Raw genomic sequence first — 23674 nt, forward strand, 5'->3', positions numbered from 1 at the left:
GAGAGATCCTAAAAAAATCACGGGTTTTAGGGTTAAACGCTATTCCAGTTATGGTGTTCAAAGAAATGTTTGTCATTAATCTCGGAACATTAATATTGGTTTTCTAAAATGGATGCTATAATATTTAGAATTGCAGATAATGTAACATTTTTAGATCAAAACGTTATTAATTCTAAATATTTAGTAATTTTCCCTTTTTGAACATTATTAGAAGCTTCCCAAGTATATTATTTGACTGGCTAGTCCTTTAAATTGGGATGTGTGAAGAATTAAATTAATGTTTTGGCAATTCCTCATGAGAGAATGAATCAAGATAATTTTTAATTAGAGCTTCGGGGTTTTGTTCATCCCTTGTTGCAATAATATTTTAGGATTTGCAACGTTAACATGATATTTGTTTGATGAGAAATAAAAATGAATATTGAAAATTCGGGTAACTTAAGCTAAAGTTGCTACTAAAGTAAGAAAGAAAAACGACGACTAAGATTAATTAAAACACACAAATCCACCCCACCAAGCCATAACAGGCCATGCAACCTGACACTTCAACCCGTTGGAACCAAACATATTAGCTCCATTTTAGAAGCTCAATGACCGCTTGGGGGTAGTTCAGGGTCAAAAGTACGGCAGCGGCTGCGATAATGATCAGGTGATCGTTCATCAGGACCATCATATTTCCCAGAGCCTTCGTTGATTTCCTCTGACAAAGTAAACTTCGAAGCCATCCCATCATGTTCTTCCAATTTTGCATCAGATCTTGTACTTACCATGATTGCTCCGATGGTAATGATCAGTAGAATGAGTAAGGTCTTCATGATCAAACTGCAATTAAAACAGAAAAGTAAGCGTCAATATTTATGTGGGAACTCTGTAAATTTTTTGCATGAAACACTTTATATATCAACTCTGTAAATTTCGAATGTGTGTATGATGCTGTGTAAAATTTGATTTCACTATGATTATTTATAGAAGAATTTGTTCATATAATAAGGATTAATGGGAGACAAGGTAAACTGTAGGCGCTAAGAACACTAAAACGCAGTGGGGGATCACAATATCGTAGCCCTATTGGGAGATAACTATTTTATAAGATAAATAAATAAGGCATTATCAAAAGATGAGGTGTTGGGTTTTAATTTCAAATTTGATTACTTTTTCCATTTAGAATTCACTAATAAGTGCTAAGGTCACAAAGCTAAAATTCAACCTCATATAATGACTATGTACAGTTCCCTTCACTACGATGAGCCCCAACTAAATATTTGCAGTAGGAGTTGTATTGAATTCGGCTTCCAACTCATAGTTGTTAGATTGCGTCTTTATCCCATCTAAATATTTGGAACAAGAAAATAATTAAATGCATATATAATATTAAGTTGGATATTATATCGAGACAAAACCAAACTGATTATTGTCAAATTGGATCCCTAATGGTTTGAGGTATGGCTGGTCCATAACTAGCTATTTGATTAGATACCAAATTGGATCTCAAATCCTTGGTCCAGATCTAGGTTATTGTATCTCATAGAGTTGGATTTCAGTTCTAATCCCATTTTATGTCTCAGATAATAAGATGAAAATTGGTGGGAGAGAAAGGAGGAAAAAGTAAGAGAGATCGAGATATAACCTATCATTACGTAAATAATTTTCAATTAAAATTATCAAATGAATGATTATTCATGTTTTTGCCGAATATTTTGAAAAATCTTATTAGTAGATTAATTTTTAGCACCATAATTACTATGAACTTCATCATCAATTATGATAATTTTATCAATGAGAAGTGATTGGTTGATATCTGAAAGAATTGGACAAAATCATTAATTAATAATTTATTCTGTTAATATTTGATAATAAAATTTGTGGAGACCATTTTTATCCCCACTTGAGATTGAGACACTTACCTGAAACAAGATAACCTGCCGATAAGAACTGAGCCAGGCTAGTAAGAAATCTACAAAATCATCATAAATCATAATGGATTTCTAGTGATACCGAGCTCATTGATAAGAGGAAGTACCAGATCCTACAACCTCACTATGTGAAAACTGATAATTTTGATAAGAAAATTCGACGACGCATGGCCATTGAAATTTTTTATGTTCCCCAATTCGATGGCTTAGAGCGATAAAATTTCTTCCATCTTTCATTAATTTGATAGTTATGCACTGTATCATAATGAGCAAAAAGGGATCCTTATTTTGCGCAAAAAAATGTCAATAAAATTAGGAAGTAACGGTAAGTTCCACACTAGTCAAATACTGGAGCATTGATATACAGATCGGTATTTTTGTATCGGTCGTGTACCTCATCATTCTTATCAAATACACCGTCAGGATTGATATTTTTATGACATATTTATGCTTATTTTGTTTTATTATGAGATGGAAATATTTTATTACTGTTTTATTAAAGATTAGTGTTTCAAGTATTATTCGTTTTATTTATTTATTTAGAAATCTGTATTATTTATAATAGATTAGTTTGTTTATCCATTTATATTAGGATTATTAATTTGAAATGTGAGTTTATTGAGTAACTTTCATATTACTCACTCTACCAAGAAAATATTTCAGATATCCCAACTACTGAGATGCCTATTCTTGATGGAGAACTTTATATAGAAGGATCGCAAAATCAGGATGATGAACACTATCACTACAAAATATGAGATTTTTTTAGGCGGTTTTAAACTGCCACCAATTTCATGAAAATTGCCTCTAATATATATAAGGGCGGTTTAGTCAAACCGCCTACTATAGTGGCGTCGCTAATTACTTTTGGTGGCCAAGTAAGGGTGGTTTTAAAACTTCCTCTAAATATTATTTAAGGGCAGTTTTTATACTTTTAGAGGTTGTTTAAAAACAGTCTATAATAATATAAATTTAATGGCAGTTTTAAAACCGCCTCTAAATAATGTGATTTAAGGACAGTTTTAAAACCACCTCTAATTAATGTGATTTAAGGGCGTTTTTTATATTTTTAGAGGCTGTTTAAAAATCCCCTTTAATAAAAATAATATCAGGGCACCTCTATATAATTTGATTTAAGAGCGATTTCTATATTTTTAGAAGCTGTTTGAAAACCGCCTCTAATGTTATAAAAAAAATTTATTAAAATTTTTGTTTCAAAATAGAACCTGCAATTATATAAAGAAAAAGAGCTGCTATTGACACCTCAAATTTCATTTATCACACTTCAATTTCTTATGAAATACTATTAACACCCCACATTTTATTTATTATACTTCAATTAATTGTCACACCATAACTATAATAAAACACAGCATTCACATTACAAAACATACAAGAGTTAGTTCTTATAGTGGCAAACCAAGTACTAATTGAAATACTAACATTGTAAACAAAGAAAATAAAATTAAGAAACAAAAAATCAGCTACTCAAATATGGTCCTTCGACATTGTTGTACTCCCATACTTAATTATGAACACCATAATGCACTACCTGCAATCAAAAAAAAATTCATAGGAACATAATCAACATCTAAACAAATACTATAAAAATCATGTAAAAAATCTGATATGTGAGCGTAAGGTTGCAATGCAAATCGATTCCTACTAGAGTAGTGATTTTCAATAGAGAAACACATGTGCAAATCAAATAAAGAGTTAGGGTAGACTCATCCAGCCATGAGTACACATCTATCCAAAATGCATCTAACACATGGACCAAGTGCAAACGCATATGCTCAGATTTTCTGGTAAATATATGAGATTAAATGTATGCATGTAAAATTTATGGTTTCAAGGAATGAATGCCTACTAATACATCTCAAATTCAAGCTTCTACTTTAATTTTTTGTGGGGGAAGATGGGGGGGGGGGGGGGACTTGCATCTTTTGTACCGTGAGCTTTCTTCTGCCATTCTCTTGTTAATATAACATGCTCATCTTTATTTATCCAAAAGATATATACCATTTGATAAAAGTTAAATCAAATAATAAAAAAAATACATAGGAACAACTATCAAATTGAAGATAGGAATAGAAAGTAATACCATCTCAATATCCATATTTTTATGTTGTTTGGTACAAAATTGAATCACCAGAATTCTTCTTGAGTGGAGTCTTTTAAGATAGATCAACACAGAACAATTACTGATTCTTACGACTCTTTATGTTACGTAGATCTTTTGATGTAGAAATCCGATTTTAGAAAGAGAAAGAAAACACTGAAAATTGGGAAAATATAAACATTGTAAAGCTTATTACATTAATCTAATTGTATGTGTAAACACCTCATTTTTGCACTCGCCTGATTAATCAACTCGTCAACCCGATCGCAACGGTTCCCAATGATGGATGTTTATTTGCTTTATTTTGTTACCAGATATGTTTTAGAAATCCGGATGAGGTATCTCGAATTGATAAAACTGTAGAAACCACGCTACGCTAGGAAAATACGACTCCAGAAACATAGAAATCATCATTTTGCAAACAAAAAGAAGCTTCACGATAAAAATCACTAAAAGTTGACCAAGTTACCAAGATACCCCTAACATCAAAATATCCGTAGAGCCTACATTACGTTTAGGAAAACCCATTCCAACACATAAAACAACAAATCGAAATCAAATAAATCATTTCGCCAATTTTTATAGAATTTGACAAAATTACGAAAATGCCCCTCATAAAGTTCATGAACATTTCACACGAAAAATTTCATAAATGACACAAACTAATATTTTCATTGTATTCCTTACGAAAAATCAATTCTAAAACATCCTAGAACATTAAAAACCGACTTTAAACATGAAAAGTCCTCTCCGGGGGTAAAACGATAATTTCACATTTTCATAATAAAAAATTTCGAAATTAATAAATAAAATATTAAATAATTAAAGTGAAACATTAATGAAATAAATTTAAAATTTTGAACGAAATAAATTAAAATTTTGAAATAAAAAAATCGATCAATCAGACTCTCACGAAAAATTGTTGAGGGTTCGTGAGATATTTCTTTAAGGACCCCTCCATTTGGGGGTCCAAAGAATTAAAGATATAATAGAAGAGGGTTCTCCAAAAAATTAAAGTCAATTATGCAAGACTAAGGTCAAGGTATTAAAGTCAATCAAGTAAGACTAAAGTCAAAATTAAAGTCAATTAACTAAGACTAAAGTCAAAATCTTAAAGTCAATCAAATGAGACTAAAGTCAAAATCTTTAAGTCGATCAAATAAGACCAAAAGTAAAAATCCTAATAGAGTTCTAGTTAAATAATAACTCTATCTAATAGAGTTCTAATTAAAACACAATTCTATCTAAAACAATTCTAATTAAAACACAATTCTACCTAAAACAATTCTAACTAAAACACAACTCTAACTAAAAGAACTCTAATTAAACACTAACTCTATCTAAATCAACCCTTAAAAAAATCTATAAATAGGAGTCCTCACACCCTATTTTCGGATCAAATCATAAATCCTAAGAGAAAGAGGTCTAAAAGCCCCCCTAGCCTCCCATAAACCCTAGTTGTGGAACCCCAACTCCTTACCTAACATCCCTTCTTCGATTTTAGCCAAAAAAACACCAAAAAGTCCTTCAAAAACACCTCAAAATCCATAACAAACTTGAAGAATCCGAATTAAAAAAAAAAGATACCTTAACTCGGAGATCAGAAATCAAATCTAGAGATAGAACGAAGTAAGGAATACGGTATAAGGAGCAGTTTTTGTCGGATCTGAGGGAACAAGGTCTTTGCTATCGAAAAGGTATAACTTCTTACTTTTTTTTTTATTATTATCTAGGTTTTTTAGCAATGTAACTTCTTTGGAAAATTAGTAGAGACCGACTTTGGCCGGGCGGGGTTAGTGCCTAACACCTTCCAACCCCGTAACGTGATCCCCGGACCTTTTTTTTATCTTTCGTAGATTAGTTTTCCTTTTTTAGAGTCAGTTTGGTTCCTAGACCTTAATAACTAGGTGGCGACTCCCAAACCTTAAGGGTCAAAAGCGGATCCGCGCACCCCTCGGATCGAGGGCGCTTTTAGTGGCGATTCCACTAGGGACCATTGAGGATCAGACTTGAAAAACCCCAAGTATGGGATACATTGCCAGTAAGACATTTTTTTATTTGATTTTTAGTTATTTATTTATTTACTTATTTTTATTATTCTTTTTGACTTATTTTTGGATCATTTGTTTGGATTCCGAATACTTTCTTTTGACACATTTTCCCGGTTCAATCTATGATCATTCGAAATGACCCTAAATAATGCAGGATGTCAAGAGTATAATAGTGTGGAAAAAATGGTTGTTGAACCATTCTCATTATTTGATATATTTTATTTTTTGGTTGTATTACTATTATTTTTTTCTTGGCACTATTTGGATTGATTTTGGATAGATCATTTTAGAGTATCTTTTTTTATGATTCAATCTAGGGTCGTTTTGGGATGACCCTAAATAATGAAATATTCAAATTGACATAAATTAATGATGGAATGATGGTGGTTGAGATGAGAGTTATGATTATTTTTTTTGAAAAAAAAAATTGGATGAAATTTTTTTTTTTTTTGGTGCGTTACTAGGCATATGTGATGATTTGTGAAAAAAAATTATTTGTGAGTAATGGGCTTAGAAACAAAATTTTTTTTCATTTTTAATGTTGTTTGTGATGAGGAGAGGATTCCAAAAAAAAAAAATTCAAAATTTTTTTTTCAGAAGTTTTTCTTTTTTTTCGTGTGGTGTGCCAATAGTGAAAACTTTGTTTTCCTATTTCTATCTTCTTCTCCACAGAAGAGACAGCAAGCAAAAAAACGTATTTTTTTCTTTTCTTTCTCTCTCTCTCTCTCTCTCTTCTCACCTTATTCAGCCATCTCTATATCTTCTTGAACTCTTGCAAATCTGAGATTGATCTCATCGATCTCTTTATTCTGATCGAAACTAGGTACCGATTCCTCCTATGTAAAACCCCCAAATCTGATTTGGATGTTGGAGATAAACTAGGAACTTTGAAGTTAAAAGAATATTGTAATGGTGGTGGAGAATTCAGACCAGAGGCTTCAATCTTGAGATCTGAAATTTTAGTTTCTTTACCTGTTACTCGACAGAAATCTGCGACTACTAAGCATTTCATCGAGAATCATTATAAGAATATTCTGCAAGGTCTTCAAGATCGCAAAGAGAGGACGTTGTCGCTGACAGATCTAAAACCAAGCCACTCTCCTCTCGCCAATCTCCCCATCACAAATACCTCTCCCCTGTTTTTAACCTCTCATCCCCCTTTCTGTTACAAGCTTTAACCCCCGATGAGAAACACTTCATCACTCATGTTCTCGCATTCTTCGCTGCTTCAGATGAAATCATTCTTAAAAACCTCGCAGGCTGATTCATGAAAGAAGTCCAAATCTCCCAGGCTTGTGCTTTCTATGGGTTTCAAATCACCATCGAAAACGTCCATTCTGAGATATACAGTCTCTTGTTGGAATCTTACATCAAGGATTCTACATAGAAGAATTGTTGTTTCATGCAATCGAGACTGTTCCTTGTGTCGCCAAAAAAGCCGAGTGGGCACTTAAATGGATTATCGATTCAGAAAGCTTAGCTGAACGTATTATGGCGTTCACTTGCATTGAAAGGATTTTTTTTTTCCTCTCTGATAGTTTTTGCGTGGTATTTTGGTTAGAGAAACGCGGTTGATGTTGGGTTTGACTTTTTCAAACAAGTTAATCTCACTAGATGAAGGTTTACATTGCGTGTTTGCTTTAAAGCTTGTTGAAGTGAAACTAAGTGTGGAGCGAGTCAAAGGAATCGTTGCTGACTCAGTAGAAATAGAGAGAAAAGAGATGAGTGTATTGATGGCACCAACATATGCTTTTTTATTTTATTTTTTAAAGGAGTCTTTTTGTTTTGGTTCATTTTAATAAAAAAAAAAATCAATAAAGTTATTTAATTTGTTTTAGTAATAGTAAATAATAGATTTATTCAATTTATCTTCTCTTATAGAAAATTTTTCTGTTTTAAAAAAAAATAAAAAATAAATAAAAAAATGAGTAATGTGATTTCTATTTTCGGATCCAAACTTTTCCATCAAAATCTACAAGGTTGTGACATTGGATTATTGACATGATGAACCACGTTGATTTGATGACCCTTAGCAAAATTTTAAAATCTTATTGGATTAATCAAGTTAGCCAATTTCTTACCTCAAATTTTCTTAGGTAATTTGTTGTGGACCTCTACACGTGGCAAAAAAAATAAATAATAATAATAATAATAATATGTTTAAAAAAATATATTAAAAGAACAAGTACATCAATCCTTATAATGATCATTCTATCATTAATTCAATGTTTATTGAAATCTCGACTTGTTTAAGGTCACCAAAAATGATTTTTTGATTGGACCATGAAAAGAATTGTGCTAGGATTTGATTGATTATTTCTGATCGATTGCTCATCTAATATGCTATGATCTCTACAGATACATTTTGGATATGCTTATTTTCGATTTTGATCTCGATGCTATGAATTATGATTAATATTTCAATGTTGTAATGAAATGATCAAGCCCACGGGCCCACTTGTTTGAAAAAGGCCTCGGACACACCCCACCCTATTTTGCACACACCACATGCACGTTTATTATTTTTCACGCTTGCACGTCCCATATAGCCAACGTGGCACTAGTGCGTGACCCGGTCTCTTTGGAGACGCGACGTCATTCATGAAAATCACAACTCCAGTCACGTACCTTAGGGTATATCAAACTGGGGCATCAATACCGTCTGATCAGGTGACTCTGAAAAGTATATCGATGCACTCAAGCTGGAGCGACCTAAGCCTTTGACCTATTGTAAGCCACACAGTCACATGTCCCTTTGCCAACGTAATACTAGTACGTGGTCGGTCCCCTCATGGGATGCCAAACCATTTATGAAAGCTACAACTCTTGACTCGTACCCGTAGGTATATACAAGATAATCAAAGTATATCAATTGCACTTCTTGGTCAAAACCGGTGCCTAAGCGAGATCCTGCCCCGTTGTACCCTACTGTACGAGGGGGATAGACTACGTCTATTCTAGACGAGAGGTATTTAAGTGGGCCCTTGCTCAGTATCGTGTGCCACCTCTCAACTGGGGATCAAACTGGCTGTTTTTGACTTCTGAGAAGTGAGTTGAGGTTTTAGATTATCACCTATACGGTATATCAAACCAAGTCACCACGTATTGAGAGGTATATAGGTGTGCTTGGGCAAGGGTGGCCAGATAAATTGCATTGCACGTAGTAAACCTAGAGTCTAGAAGCTTTCCTATAGGTCACGACTCGAATCGACTATAGGTGTTCCCGGGTTGCTTTAATCAATCCAACCAACAAGTAAGTGGGCGGACCGATCCAGACCGTTCAAACTATACCCGCAATATCGGTCCGACCCAATTGGTGAAATGTACCGATCAATTTGAACCAATTAAACCAGTTGGCCCAATTGACAAATGGATCAAACTGATCAACACCAAATTAGTTTGACTAATTGGTTTAACTTTTAAAGATTCATACCACTTTATATAAAAAAGATTCGATCTTAGGATCAAATTAATTTGTTTAATCAAAGGTTCAATCCCAATCAGGGGTAGACCTGCGTCTAACCTTTCTCACTTTCTTGGTCACTATAGACTTATAGTGCATTTGGATTCGATATTTTCTACCGGAGGGCTAATTTTTAATCATGCGGTTAAGAGTCAAACCTTCAGAATCGATGGTTAATCTTAGGTGCCCCTAAACGTTCTAAACCCTCATCTGTGTCATTTTGGGTCCGTCAAAAGAGTCATATAATTAAAGTACCAATGTCAAGTCCAAGTAGTCTATCCACCCAGAAGGACCTTCTCGTTTTGTAGATAATTATCTCTGAGTTTTCTTTGAGTTTCAATCCAGTTTTTTGTCAGTCTTTAAATCCAGTTAGTTGTTTCAATTATGTTAGTCTTTCTTCAACTCTCGAGTCTTCGACGAGTTTGTCAGTTTATGTTTTTTAATTCTAATAAAATAAAGAAGCTTTTGATTATCATGCGTGTAATAATGATTTGAGCATAATATCTAACATGAGGATTGACTTAAAGCTCACTAATCAAACTCGATAAATATTTGAATTAAAGAGTACACTTAAAAAGTGCAAATGGGTACTACATTTTCCTTAGGAGAACATGAGAGAATAATAAATTTACTTGAGAAGCTCAACAACATTCCTACATAGTCTCATGAGGATATAAAGTCAATGATGATTTTCAAAAGTCAAAGTTCATCGATCAAGAATGATACAGTTGAAACCATCGACAAAGGTATTAAGACCCACAAGAAGGGATCCGTCAGGTTTTTCATTCGAGAGAGAAGAGTTCTCATTCATAAAAGAATAAAAGATTTTCTGGAAGTTCTAGAAAAGTTAAACAGTTAAATATAAATAACTCAATCACCCTCAATTTCATAGAAGAAGACTAAAGATTACTCATTCTCAGAAGAAAACTGAAGTTACTCATTCTCAAAAGAAGACCATAGTCGACAGAGCAATCCAGATATCGAATTCCTGAAACTTTGACCAAGTCGAGCAGCATTCACCAAAGGAAGCCTTCTTTGGTCGAACTATTTTCCTATCTTACCAAAAAAATATAACATTCTTTAGCCTCTCGCAACCTCTAAAAAAATCAATAACCTATTTTTTCTAAACCACACCGACCAACCTTGGGAGGGAATCTAAGTATGAACTACGTTTTGACCTGATCCTAAAAGAAAAAGAAATATTTGGGGTTCGTAGGCAACTTGAGAAGTTACTTCAGGCCCGGTCACGCAAAAAAAAATGTATTCTCTTAAGAAAAGTGTCATCCAAAAAGAAAATGCCCTATTGAAAGGTTCAAAAGAAAAAAGGCCAAACTAGGGGCATAAAAAAAAATTGGCAGAGAAAAAGAAAGAATGCCAAACTAGGGGCATTAGAGAAAAAAAGTCAAAAGAATTTACATAAAAGAATGATAAAACAAGAAAATATTAGACTAGGGGCATTTTGGGAAGTTGAGCCTTATATCTTTTCTTTCTAGACCATATCCTAAGCCCACCTATTAAGTCCTCCTGAATGCTAATTGACTCGGTTAAGGTGCAGGAAACCAAGATTTTGTCGAGTTGGTTATTCAAGATCATCAAAAAAAAAAAAAACTCGCTAAGTCGAAAACCCGTAAAGGCGACTTAGGCAAAATTTAGGGCATAACTATAAAAAAGAAAGCTTGCTAGGTTGAAAACCTGAAAAGACGACCTAGGTAAAAATCAAGGCATCATCAGAAAAAGAAAAACAAAGTCCGTTAGATTGAAAACCTAAAGAGGCGATCTAGGCAAAAATTAGGACATCATCAAATAGGAGGAAAGGTCCCATCAAGAAGAAAAATTCAGAAGGAAGCTTGTGTAGAAACTAGAAAACGCAGAACCATTCAAGCCACAATATTCGTTTTTCAGCCAAGAGCTCACATCCGACGAAGACAATGTTGAAGTCAAAAAAATCATAAGTCATCTTGAACATTGTAGGATCTTCAAAAGTATGTTTACTTGTTTAAGTGTTCGCTAATGGAAGATGTAGAATCATCAACCACTTTGAAGAGAAAGATATTCTATTATAATATTTATCAAGATTTTTTAAGTCCAGCTCAAGCATTTTTCAAAAATAATGATCAATTCTTTATTGCACATATGATAATCTTAAGAGTCTTAAATTTAAGAGAATGTCGGTTCTTCTATCTGTCATACATCAGAGTCCATATTTTTCAAGCGTAATCCATTCCATCAGTTTCGTAGTCAAGTCCCAGTTAAAGCCAACCTTGAAACTAGGGGCATTTTTGAAAGTCATTTAATTCCAAAGTTTTATTCTTAATCGCATGATAAAAATAAAAATCTTACTTAGGAGTCCGATGAAGTCTAGTGATAATTATGAATCCAGATGCATGATAAGCCAATACAGACCCGATCTTTCAAACTTTGAGCTCGATTTTGAATCATAGAATGAATTAATAGGATTGTTGAAGTTCCTATAAATCTAACTCCGAGAAATGTGGCTTAGTAAGTTCGAGTTCGAGAAACGAGACTTCAACTTTTTGAATTATAGAATGAGTAGGCTTTTTGAAGTGCCTAGAAACCTAAGTTCGAGTTCGAGAAACGAGACTCCAACTTTTTGAATCATAGAATGAATAAGCTTTTTGAAGTGACTATAAACCTAAATTCGAGTCTGAGAAACGAGACTCCAACTTTTTGAATCATAGAATGAATAGGCTTTTTGAAGTGCTTATAAACCTAAGTTCGATTCCGAGAAACGAGACTCCAACTTTTTGAATCATAGAATGAATAGGCTTTTTGAAGTGACTATAAACCTAAATTCGAGTTTGAGAAACGAGACTCCAACTTTTTGAATCATAGAATAAATAGGCTTTTTGAAGTGCTTATAAACCTAAGTTCGAGTCCGAGAAACGAGACTCCAACTTTTTGAATCATAGAATGAATAGGCTTTTTGAAGTGCCTACAAACCTAAGTGCGAATCCGAGAAACGAGACTCCAACTTTTTGAATCATAGAATGAGTAGGTTTTTTGAAGTGCTTACAAACCTAGGTTCGAGTCCGAGAAGCGAGACTCCAACTTTTTGAATCATAAAATGAATAGATTTTTTGAAGTGCCTATAAACCTTAGTTTGAGTTCGAGAAACGAGACTCCAATTTTAATAAGATTGTTTAAGTTCCTGTAAACCTTAGTCAGAGTCCGAGAAACGAGACTCCAGCTTTGTTTGAATCATATTGAATTAACAGGATTGTTTAAGTTCTTTAACCTGAGAAGCGTGACTACAATAGGTTCGAGTCCGATAAACGAGACTCAAAATCTTTTGAACTCTAAAAAAGAATTTCAAATAGGATTTAACGAAGTTCCTACAATGTTATGACTCCAATTACCATATCTTGCCATGATTGTTTTCGTTGCATAAGTGCATCTCAATTTTGAATCATTATTGTCAGTGAGAGAAGATCTCTAGGACTTGACACATTTTTACTTAGTAAGCATCACACCATTGCACACACGCGCACTTTTTCATTAGTCAGGAAGAATTTTCTAAAATTCGAGGATCTGACATCATCAGTGAGAATTCAAGCTCGAGGACCTGACAACCTTTTAATTCGGGGAGAGCTTTACCCTCAAGGATCCGAACACCTCGACGAATTACTAAATCAGGCTACAAAATGAACTGTCACTAGCTTTGGCATTCGGATATCGCACTATCTACCAAAATAGATTTGCTATCTAGTTTGCTTCAACCCTCTGTCAAAGATGGGTATCTGTAGACACCTCATTTTTGCACTCGCTTGATTAATCAACTCGTCAACCTAATCGCAACGGTTCCCAATGATGGATGTTTATTCCATTGCTTTATTTTGTTACCAGATATGTTTCAGAAATCCGGATGAGGTATCTCGAACTGATAAAACAGTATAAACCACATTATGCTAGGAAAATACGACTCCAGAAATATATAAATCATCATTTTGCAAACAAAAAGAAGCTTCATGATAAAAATCACTAAAAATTGACCAAATTACCAAAATACCCCTAACATCAAAATATCCGTAGAGCCTACATTACGCTTAGAAAAATCCATTCAAACACATAAAAAAACAAATCGAAACCAAATAAATCATTTCGCCAATTTTAACAGAATTTGACAAAATTACGAAAATGCCCCTCATAAAGTTCATGACCATTTCACACGAAAAATTTCATAAATGACACAAACTAATATTTCCATTGAATTCCTTACGAAAAACTGATTCTAAAACATCCTAAAACATTAAAAATCGACTTTAAACATGAAAAGTCCTCTCCGGGGGTAAAATGGTAATTTCACAATTTTCATAATTAAAATTTTCGAAATTAATAAATAAAATATTAAATAATTAAAGTGAAACATTAATGAAATTAATTTAAAATTTTGAACTAAAAAAATCAATCAATCGGGCTCTCACGAAAAATTATTGAGGGTTCGTGAGATATTTCTTTAAGGACCCCTCCATTTCGGGGTCCAAAGAATTAAAGATATAATAGAGGAGGGTTCTCCAAAAAATTAAAGTCAATTAAGCAAGACTAAGGTCAAGGTATTAAATTCAATCAAGTAAGACTAAAGTCAAAATTAAAGTCAATTAACTAAGACTAAAGTCAAAATCTTAAAGTCAATCAAATGAGACTAAAGTCAAAATCTTAAAGTCAATCAAATAAGATCAAAAGTCAAAATCCTAATAGAGTTCTAATTAAATAATAACTCTATCTAATAGAGTTATAATTAAAACACAATTCTACCTAAAATAATTCTAATTAAAACACAACTCTACCTAAAACAATTCTAACTAAAACACAACTCTAACTAAAAGAACTCTAATTAAACACTAACTCTATCTAAATCAACCCTTAAAAAAATCTATAAATAGGGGTCCTCACACCCTATTTTCGTATCAAATCATAAACCCTAAGAGAAAGAGGTCTAAAAGCCCCCCTAGCCTCCCATAAACCCTAGTTTTGGAGCCCCAACTCCTTACCTAACATCCCTTCTTTGATTTTAGCCTAAAAAACACCAAAAAGTCCTTCAAAAACACCCCAAAATCCATAACAAACTTGAAGAATCCAGATAAAAAAAAAGAGATACCTTGCCTCGGAGATCAGAAATCAAATCTGGAGACAGAACGAAGCAAGGAATACGGTACAAGGAGCAGTTTTTGTCGGATCTGAGGAAACAAGGTCTTTGCTATCAGAAAGGTATAACTTCTTACTTTTTTTTTATTATTATCTAGGTTTTATAGCAATGTAACTTCTTTGAAAAATTAGTAGAGATCGGCTTTGGCCGGGTGAGGTTGGTGGCTAACACCTTCGAACCCCGTAACATGATCCCCGGATCTTTTTTTTTTCTTTCGTAGATTAGTTTGCCTTTTTTAGAGTCAGTTTGGTTCCTAGACCTTAATAACTAGGTGGCGACTCCCAAACCTCAAGGGTCAAAAGTGGATCCGTGCACCACGCGGATCAAGGGTGCTTTCAGTATGTACAAGCACAGAGAAAAATAGCTTTTCCATTAAAGCAACTCAACAAGGTGCATCTCACTAGAATAAGTTAATAATGATTGATATAAATATTGAAATAAAAAATTATCAATCACTTTTATAATACATGGGAACCTGCCATGGAATACGCATCCATATCAGTCCCTAATCTTACAGAGACTTATGAGAAAATAAAATTTAAAGTAAAAAATTAAAATTTAAAAAAAAAATATATCCAAGAAAGAAGGCTGTAAACATAAGATACCTCCTCTACATGAAGTAGCTCAGTAAATTCTTCTTCCTTGATCCACCTTCTCCATATAGTTCATTCCATTGGAGAAGCTCATTCATATTTGAGGACTTTGATGAAACACTTGCAGATACCTACATAAAAAGAAAAACATTGATCAATTTTACAGGTTTTCAAAAAAATTTAAAAGATTAGTGAAAAGAAGTCTCTTGAAATGAAGAGGCAAACATGAATCTTCCATTACAAGGGTTAGTCATTTAAAGGGAGTGCCATAGTCCAATATATTTGCTGAAGATATCTAGTACCCAAAACCTAGATAAAGCATTCATCATGTTTTCATGACTCGATTGTGGTTTTAGAACCCAAACCAATTCTCAGCCCAACCTACACAAGTGGATTTAGAACCCACATCTTCAAAGTTTTGTTATGTTCTTAGTAGCACTTTGTCATGGGGACATGGTTCACCCTAGCCCACTTCACATGGAGACACGTTTTTTTTGGCGTATGTTACGTTCTTAGTAGCAATTTGTCCTTATCTCTCTTTAGAGTTTGCCCAACTCACTTTAAATCGAGATGCGGGGTTTTTTTTCCTATGCGTAAAGTTACTAACCACCAACAACAAAAACAACAAAACCATATGCCCTTTTATTTTGTCGCAAAAATTATCTTTAAGGTAATTAGGCTGAATCATATGGTGTACATGTATCATGACATGTGTTACTACTTCATTGGTTTAATTGCCAAAAGAATGATGAATCCAAATAGACAAGAAAACTAGAGTATATAGAAATCTCCTGAATTGGAAGGAGGCGATAAAGTCAATTCACATCCGCAATTTTGCTTTTGGAGAAGCATAAGATGATACCTGCTCATGTGCATATCTAAAATCCTCCATGCCTAGAGAATGGATGTCCGCACAGCCATGCAAAGGAGGTAACGATCTGTTCTCTACTAATGCCAAATTTCTCTCTTGAAAGTTGGGCCAACATAAATTTCAGATTATCAGATAGGCATCAAAGGCATCAACAAACAATATCGATATTTTAAATCAACACCAGAAAACAATATTGAATTAATGATACTAACAAATTCAATTGAATCAAACGCAAATGCATATAAACATATATTTGATACAAAACCCCAATAAATCATGCCAACATTCAAACTGAAGTATTGATGTAGGCATTGGTAAAGAAACAACAAAACATAATAGTTGTCCACATAATTCAGAATGGGAGCACAAACTAGCGACTTTCTCTAAGACTGAGGACACGATACTTACCCTCTTTTCCTTTTCCAGAATTTCTTTTATGGGACAGTGTGCCGCAGTAACACGAAGATTCTGAAATAGAAAGATAAATTAAAAACTCAATATGTGCAGCAAAGCATACCAGATAAAAAAAAGATTCCAACATTGGAATTGCTGATTGCATTGAACTAAAATTATGTAACCTTTAAGTCACTTCCGGAATATCCATCAGTCATGTTTGCAACTGCTTCCAAGTCAACATCAGGTGCCATCTCTTCTTTGGCCAATATGACTCTTAGAATTTTTTCTCTGTTTTGGACATCTGGCAGATAAGCAATTAAATGAGAACTTTTCATTATGAAGGGCACTTAAAAGTGAAATTGTAATAGAAACCTTGCAATATCTAAGTACCAATACACATTCTTTATCCTTTGTACGCAGGCCTTCCTAGTTTACCATGAACTCATTTGTCATTTTACGCATGGCTTCATGTTCTTCTGGATTTTCACATCTTCCCAATATGTAGGCCATCCCAGTTTACCATGAACTCATTGTAGTGTTCACCTAGAAAGGTGGTAATGATTCTTTCTACTAATAAATATGCCTTCTTCCTAATTTTTGGTGTTGGCAACTTATTTGTTGTGTTTGTGCATCCACGTAACGATTGATTCATTGTGATCATGGTCTACGAGTGTAGCATGTGCTTATGGATATGGTAATTTGTGGAGTAATTAGACTTCTATAATACATTTTAATTTATAGGATATTCCTGCATTTTTTTAGTTGTTACAACATGTCATATTTTTTTTTTAAAAATTAGTAAACAAACATCTTTTTGAATCTATGATCCAATGATGTTACTCTCAATTCAATGTGGATCCTAAACAACATAATTTTACGATTCAACACGACTCTAACAAATATATATATGCTTAAAAGCCATCTAGGTAGAGAAGAAAATGAAGGTGTCACTGTTTTCAACTAACATCATCAACAAAAACAACATTAGGAGCAATTTTACTTGTTACTGAGAAACCACTTTGACATACTTTTCTCCCTCACCAAATCACTGTAACCAACATGAGGTCCTCTGTTAGATTCAAGATGAATCTCACAAGAGAATAATATTGAAACAGTTACCACTTATATGTGTAGCAATACCTTTGAAGTAATGCTTAGCATTGATATGTTGATAAAGTTTGCACCTGCATCAGTTGCAAGTAGGACCAAAGAGCAGTATTCCCTTGCAAGGCGGGATAAGAGGACATCATTTGACTATTAAAAAACTAATAATAATAATAATAATAATAACAAATTTAAAATAAATTAAAAAAAAAATTAACGAGAAGAACTACTTCGATTCCTTGAATATTTTGGACTATCAGATTCCACCGTGTCGGGCAATTCACTCTGGAAAGGGTAAAAAACAAATTAGACCTTTGTCAGCTGCCCTTTGCAAAACAGTTCTATCCTTTGTAGAGGAAGCATCACCAATTCCTTCAATGTGTCTTTTACATTTTCTAAGGCTCCAATGTTGTCAAAAATAACTCCATTGTCATTTGGTGGAATAATATCAGCCAAAAGTCTATTCTCACATTCATGCTCAGTGACTACATCTTGAAAACCTCAAGATCAAGAAACCCAAAATTTTAAGAAAGGTTAAATAGAGGATGTTAGTACAAAAAGCATGGTGTTAGTATGATAGAATCATTAAAAGAAAATATCAACTTCACCTTGAGTGATTTTTGTTGACTAGAATTAAGGAAATGAAAATTTTGTTCATAAATATGGATATTAAAATACTACTATATTCCATTACCATAAGAAATCAAATAGAAAAAAAAATGAAGAAAGGTATTCAACACTAAGTAGGGCTATGCACAAAGCAAAACTAATTGTAAAACAATAGAATTAAGAGTTCAAAAAAGTAATTTCAATTCACGCAATAAAACCATTGCATTGTTATGAGAAGATGAGAAACTATAACAAATGGAAGGACGCAGTTCAAGTCTTCAAGAAATAGACAACGTTCAAAATTCCCAAAACCATTATCACAAGAGGATCCTACCTATAGTTATCTAAAGTGAGGTCAGAGAGATCAAAAGAAATTATAACCATGTTTGTCCTTTAGTCATCCCCTACTTGAAAGTGCCCTCGATCCGTGGGGTGCGCGGATCCGCTTTTGACCCTTGAGGTTTGGGAGTCGCCACCTAGTTATTAAGGTCTAAAAACTAAACTGACTTTAGAAAAGGTAAACTAATATACGAAAGAAAAAAAAAGGTCCGGGGATCACGTTACGGGGTTGGAAGGTGTTAGGCATCAACCCCGCCCGGCCAAAACCGGTCTCTACTAATTTTCCCAAATAAGTTACATTGCTAAAACAAAACCTAGATAATAATAAAATAAAAAAATAAAAATAAAAAGTTATACCTTCCAGATAGCAAAGACTTTGTTCCCTCAGATCCGACAAAAGTTGCTCCTTGTACCGTACTTCTTGCTTCGTTCTGTCTCCGGATTAGATTTTCGATCTCTGAGGCAAGGTATCTCTTTTTTCCTTGGATTTAAATTCTTCGAGTTTTTTTATGGATTTTGAGGTATTTTTGAAGGACTTTTAGGTGTTTTTTAGGCTAAAATCGAAGAAGGGATGTTAGGTAAGGAGTTGGGGCTCCAAAACTAGGGTTTATGAGAGGCTAGGGGGCTTCTAGACCTATTTCTCTTAGGGTTTATGATTTGATACGAAAATAGGGTGTGGAGACCTCTATTTATAGAATTTTTTAAGGGTTGATTTGGATAGAGTTAGTATTTAATTAGAGTTCTTTTAGTTAGAGTTGTGTTTTAGTTAGAATTGTTTTAGGTAGAGTTATGTTTTAGTTAGAATTGTTTTAGGTAGAATTATTTTTTTAGTTAGAACTCTATTAAATAGAGTTATTATTTAATTAGAACTCTATTAGTATTTGACTTTTGGTCTTATTTGATTGACTTTAAAATTTTGACTTTAGTTTTAATTAATTGACTTTTAAGATTTTGACTTTAGTCTTAATTGATTGACTTTTAATATCTTGACTTTAGTCTTGCTTAATTGACTTTAATTTTGACTTTAGTCTCACTTGATTGACTTTGATACCTTGACTTTAGTCTTACTTAATTGACTTTAAATTTTTGGACAACCCCCCTCTATTATATCTTTAATTCTTTGAACCCCCAAATGGAGGGGTCCTTAAAGAAATATCTCACGAACCCTCAACAATTTTTCATAAGGGTCCGATTGATCGATTTTTTTAATTCAAAATTTTAAATTAATTTCATTAATGTTTCACTTTAATTATTTAAAATTTATTTATTAATTTTGAAATTTTTAATTATGAAAATTGTGAAATTACCGTTTTGCCCCTGGAGAGGGCTTTTTCACGTTTTAAGTCGGTTTTAACGTTCTAGGATGTTTTAGAATCGATTTTTCGTTAGGAATTCAATGAAAATATTAGTTTGTGTCATTTATGAAATTTTTTGTGTGAAATGATCGTGAACTTTATGAGGGTCATTTTCGTAATTTTGTCAAATTCTGTTAAAATTGGCGAAATGATTTATGTGGTTTCGATTTGTTGTTTTTTATGTGTTCGAAAAGGTTTTTCTAAGCGTAATGTAGGCTCTAGAGTTGTTTTGATGTTAGGGGTATTTTGGTAATTTGGTAATTTTTTAGTGATTTATATCGTAAAACTTTTTTTGTCTGAAAGATGATGATTTCTATGTTTCTAGAGTTGTATTTTCTTAGTGTAGCGTGGTTTCTACAGTTTTATCAGTTCGAGATACCTCATCCGGATTTCTGAAACATATCTGGTAACAAAATAAAGCAATGGAAATAACATCCATCATTGGGAATCATTACGATCAGGTTGACGAGTTGATTAATCAGGCGAATGCACAAATGGGGTGTCTACAGATGCCTCTCTTTGGCAGAGGGTTGAAGCAAACTAGATAGCAAAATCTATTTTGGTAGATAGTGCGATGTCCGAATGCCAAAGCTAGTGACAGTTCATTTTGCAGCCTGATTTAGCAATTCGTCGAGGTCTTCGGATCCTTGAGGGTAAAGCTCTCTCCGAACTAAAAATTTGTCAGGTCCTTGAACGCAAACTCTCACTGGCAGTGTCAGATCCTTGAATTTTAGAAATTCTCCTTGACTGATATAACAATTGTGCAAGTGTGTGGACTTAAAATCTGAGATAAATTTGAGTAAAATCTGAGCACAAAGTGAATATAAATTAGACATAAACTGAGCATAGACTGAGCACAAACTGAGCATAATTTGAGCATAATTGAGCATAAACTGATCATAATTCCGAGAAAACCCTCGGCGGCAACTGAGCAAAATCCAAGATAGCCCTTGGCGGCATCTGAGAAAAATCAAAGATAACCCTTGACGGCAACTGAGCAAAATCCAAGATAACCCTTGGCGGTATCTGAGCAAAATCCAAGATAACCCTTGGGGGCAACTGAGCAAAATCCAAGATAACCCTTGGCGGCATCTGAGCAAAATCCAAGATAACCCTTGACGGCAACTGAGCAAAATCCAAGATAACCCTTGGCGGCATCTGAGCAAAACTAGCAGAGGAATGAAGGAATTTTAGAAATGAATGAATGAATTTGCAGAAGACTAATTAGAAAAAATCTAGAAGATACTAAATCTGGAAGAGAAATGATTGAATCTAAGAATGATTGGATCTGGAAAGGAATCTGGGAACGAAAGAATGCCATATCTCTTACTCTGGGTAAGTTAATCTCTGGGCTCAGTCAAAGGTGAGATCCGAAGTACTTTTGTTTGAACCTCAAGGTTTTATCCAAAATTTTTTATGAATTTAAAACTTGAGTTTTTACTTCTTTTGAACCTCAAAGGTTTTTCGAAAAACTGTTATCAAGAGGGTAACCTTAAGTTTGGGATTCTCATTATCTTTTAGGATTAACATTGCTCAAAAACAAAATACCCCTAGTTTGACAATGTACGTGGCATTGAAGATAATTGAACACATCATGCAAAAATTAAAAAAAATGCCCCTAGTATAAAGGGGAAAAGTTACATTAAAGAAGAAAGAAAATGCCCCTTGTATGAAGGTTTGAAATATTTGATTACCACAAGCGCAATAAAGATCCAACTTTTAATTTTGATTAATTTTATTGAAGATTTTGAGTCAGGCTCAAGAGAACAAAATTATTTCCTTTCGAGACTCATCATAGAATTCACCCTTTTCTCCATTGGTTCACTTGGGAAAGTAAACATTTTCAGATCGATCGTAGACAAAATACTTGTGACTTCTCAGTCTATGCCTGGTTTAAGCTAAGTATCGGACTTCTGATGTTTCAGTTCGGACCGCTCTCAACTTGGGATTTTCTTATGTTTTTCTTTGTTGATCTAACTTTTGCCTAGATCGCCTTTTCAGGTTTTCAATCTATCGAGCTTGCTCTAACTTTTGCTTAGATCGCCTTTTCAGGTTTTCGATCTAGCGAGCTTTTTTCTTTTTTTTCTTGGCTCTGATTGTTGCCAAAGTTGTTATTTCAGATTTTCAACCTTGCGAGCTTGCCTTAATTTTTGTCTAAGTCGCCCTTTTCGAGTTTTCAACTTAGTAGGCTTCATCATTTTTTTATCTTTTTCTTCTCCTCTGAACTTCTAGAGTTACTGTCTGATCATGCTTTGCTATCTTTTCGCACGGTACTTAGGAGGACTTTTATAGGTAGGCTTGTGACTAGGTATAAAAAGAAAAGGATTTTGAGGCTCAAAAACCCAAATGCCCCTTGTGTGGCATTTCATAAAAAAAAAAAATTTTGAATTTTCTTTCCTATTTTGGATTTCTTTTTCTTCTGAATTTTTTTTTTTAGATTTTTTCTTTGTCAAGAAATCTATTTTTTTATTTCTATATGATCGGGCGTGAAGTAACTTCTCAGGTTGCCTACGTACCCCAAAGTTTTTGAGATCAGACCAAAACGTAGTTCGGATCTTCCCTTCCCTAGGTTAGGTGATCGGGCTGAGAAAGAAAAAAGGCATAATTTTTATTTTTGAATAGGCTGCAAAGGGGTTGAGAAAGGATATGTTGAATTGGGTAATATGAGGATTGATTCGGCCAAAGATGGCCTCCTTAAATGTAGTACCGTTTGATTTGGTTAAGGTTGGTTGGTTCTGGTAATTCGATTCCATCATGATCTTGAAGTCTGACAGCTTTTTCTGGTAATATTTCCTTGATGATGAACAGACCTCCCCAATTTGGTTTGAACTTTCCTCTAGGGTCAAAGATAGGTGCCCGATTCTCTTTGAGTACTAAATCCCCGATTTGTAAGTGACGGGCCTTGATCTTTTTGTCAAATGCGTGGGCGACTCTTCTTTGATAAGCTTGCACGTGGTACAACGCTCTTAGTCATTTTTCTTCGATCAAATTCAATTCTTCATACCGTTGGCGAACCCAATCTGCTTCTGACACCTGACTTTCTAACAAAACCTCGAGAGACGGAATCTCCATTTCAACTGGCAAGATTTATTCCATGCCATACACTAAGGAATAGGGAGTAGCTCCAGTAGAGGATCGAATTGAAGTTCGATATGCCCATAATGCAAATGGCAGTTTTTCTGACCAATCTCGATGTGATTGACACATTTTCCTGAGGATAGTCTTAATATTCTTATTAGCTGCTTTGACTGCTCCATTAGTCTGAGGGCGGTAAGGAGACGATTTGTAGTGTGAAATTTTGAACTTTGAACACAATTTGATAACCTCAGCTTTAAAGTGCGACCCGTTATCAGAGATCAACTCTGAAGGTACCCCGTATCTGCTGATGATATTTGTTTGAATGAACTTTGCAACTCGAGACGCAGTGAGGACAACATAAGAGGCAGCTTCGACCCATTTGGTAAAATAATCGATGGCAATTAGAATGTATTCATGCCCGTTTGACGCCTTAGGCGATATTTTACCAATAATGTCAATTCCCCAGACTGAGAATGGCCATGGTGAAGTCAGACCCACTAATTGAGATGATGGCACATGTATAAGGTTCGCATGTATTTGGCACTTATGACAGGTTTTGACCATGTGATGACAATTTATTTCCATCGTGGGCCAATAGTATCCTTATCTCATAATC

General features: G+C 34.0%; 1 long non-coding RNA gene and 1 pseudogene across 1 annotated transcript; one reads left to right on the plus strand and one right to left on the minus strand.

Moving 5' to 3' along the window:
• Window positions 1-686: 686 nt before the first annotated feature.
• LOC147382027 (uncharacterized) lies at window positions 687-16571 on the minus strand. The gene is made up of 3 exons (XR_015174184.1): window positions 16169-16571; window positions 15319-15437; window positions 687-822 (listed from the first exon to the last, which is right to left on the minus strand). It is a non-coding gene; the product is annotated as an uncharacterized LOC147382027 (long non-coding RNA).
• LOC147382028 (ribonucleoside-diphosphate reductase small chain-like) lies at window positions 6235-8477 on the plus strand (annotated as a pseudogene).
• Window positions 16572-23674: the final 7103 nt, after the last annotated feature.

The sequence above is a fragment of the Akebia trifoliata genome, unplaced genomic scaffold (assembly GCF_017979445.1).
Source record: "Akebia trifoliata isolate Shusen 1 unplaced genomic scaffold, ASM1797944v1 Contig00081, whole genome shotgun sequence".
Taxonomy (NCBI): Eukaryota; Viridiplantae; Streptophyta; class Magnoliopsida; order Ranunculales; family Lardizabalaceae; genus Akebia; species Akebia trifoliata.